At 39.0% G+C, this 1,904-nt stretch overlaps 1 pseudogene; it reads left to right on the top strand.

The window, feature by feature from the left end:
* Positions 1-883: 883 nt before the first annotated feature.
* Nsa2-ps3 (NSA2 ribosome biogenesis factor, pseudogene 3) lies at positions 884-1,642 on the top strand (annotated as a pseudogene).
* Positions 1,643-1,904: the final 262 nt, after the last annotated feature.

The following is a 1,904-nucleotide window of genomic DNA, read 5'->3' as shown; positions in this document are numbered from 1 at the left end:
TTTTATTGGGTTGTTTGCTTTTTTGGTGGTTAGCTTCTTGAGTTCTTTATATATTTTGGATATTAACCCTCTATTGGATGTGGGGTTAGTGAAGTTTTTTTTCCAATCTATAGGTTGCCAATTTGTCTTTATTGACTAGGTCCTTTGCCGTACAGAAGATTTCCAGTTTCATGGGGTTCCATTTATCAATTCTTGGTCTTAGAGTGTGAGCCATTGCAGTTCTGTTTAGGAAATTTCCCCCTGTGCCAATGAATTAAAGGCTCTTTCCCACTTTCTCTTCTATTAGATTCAGTGTATCTGGTTTTATGTTGAGGCCCTTGATTCACTTGGACTTGAGCTTTGTGCATGATGACAAATCTGGGTCTATGTTCATTTTTCTACAGACAGACAGACAGTTAGACCAGCACCATTTATTGAAGATGCTTTCTTTATTCCATTGTATATTTTTTGGCTTCTTTGTCAAATATCAAGTGAGCATAAGTGTGATTTTTACTTCTGAGTCTTCAATTTTATTCCATTCATCAACCTGCCTTTCTCTGTACCAATACCATGCAGTTTTTATCACTATTGCTCTAGAGTAGAGATGAAGGTCAGCGATGGTGATTTCCCCAGTCGTTCTTTTATTGTTAAAAATTATTTTTGCTGTTCTTGTATTTTGTTGTTGTTGTTGTTTTTGTTTTGTTGTTTTTGTTTGGGTTTTTTTGTTTTATTTTTTTTCTTTCCAGATGAATTTGAGAATTGTTCTTTCCTTGTCTTTGAAGAATTGAGTTGACCCTTTCCCGTTCCGGCCTAAGCAAAGCAGGCTTGTGGGCCAGTGACACCCAGGAATTAATTGGTTTTTGGAACCCAGAAGGTCACAGATGGCTGTTCTGCAACTGTCATCATGCCACAAAATGAATATATTGAATTACACTACAAACAATATGAATATTGTTTGGACTATCATGAGAAAAAGAGAAAGAAAGAAGGTCGGGAGGCCCATGAACGTTCAAAGAAGGAAAAAAAAAGATTGGCCTGAAGGCTAAGCTCTACCATACCAGCGCCATGGGGAGGAAATACAAATGAAAAAGGCCACTAAGATGCATGAAAAGAGAAACACCAAGCAGAAGGGTGATAAGAAGTCTCCACAGGGAGCAGTCCCTGCCTATTTGGTAGGCAGAGAGGGGCAGTCGAGAGCAAAAGTACTTTCCAACATGATTAAGCAGAAACAAAAAGAAAAGGCAGGAAAATGGGAGGTCCCTCTACCCAAAGTTCTTGCCCAAGAAGAAACAGAAGTATTGAAAGTTATTCAAACAGGAAAAAGAAAAAAGAAGGCATGGAAGAGAGTGGTTACAAAAGTCTGCTTGGTTGGTGATGGTTTTACAAGAAAACCACCTAAATATGGAAGGTTTATTAGGCCAATGGGTCTACGTTTCAAAAACCCCATGTCACACACCCTGAGATGAAAGCTACCTTTTGCTTACCTATACTTGGTGTGAAAAAGAATCCATTGCCCCATTATATACAACCCTGGGTGTGATAACCAGAGGTACAGTCACTGAAGTGAATGTGAGCAAGCTGGGCCTTGTGACACAAGGAGGCAAGGTCGTTTGGTGAAAGTATGCCCAAGTTACCAACAATCCTGAAAACGATGGGTGCATAAATTCAGTTTTGTTGGCTTGACATTGACATCATACAAGTCATTCCACTCACTATGGAAGACTACACACTGTCAGGAAAACACCATCGCTGTGATCTTTCTGAACTACCAATCAGCCTTACCCCATGTGCAGTCATCAAAACGTATTTATTAAATTATAAAAGAAAATAAAACACTCCCAAGTTTACAGCTGGTTTGGGGCAAAAAAAAAGAGTTGAGATTTTGATGGGGATTGCATTGAATCTGTAGATTACCTTTGGTAGGA

The sequence above is a fragment of the Rattus norvegicus genome, chromosome X (genome assembly GCF_021556685.1).
Source record: "Rattus norvegicus strain SHRSP/BbbUtx chromosome X, alternate assembly SHRSP_T2T, whole genome shotgun sequence".
Classification (NCBI taxonomy): Eukaryota; Metazoa; Chordata; class Mammalia; order Rodentia; family Muridae; genus Rattus; species Rattus norvegicus.
The sequence above is the reverse complement of the archived record's forward strand: the minus strand, read 5'-3'. Positions and strand labels throughout refer to the sequence as shown.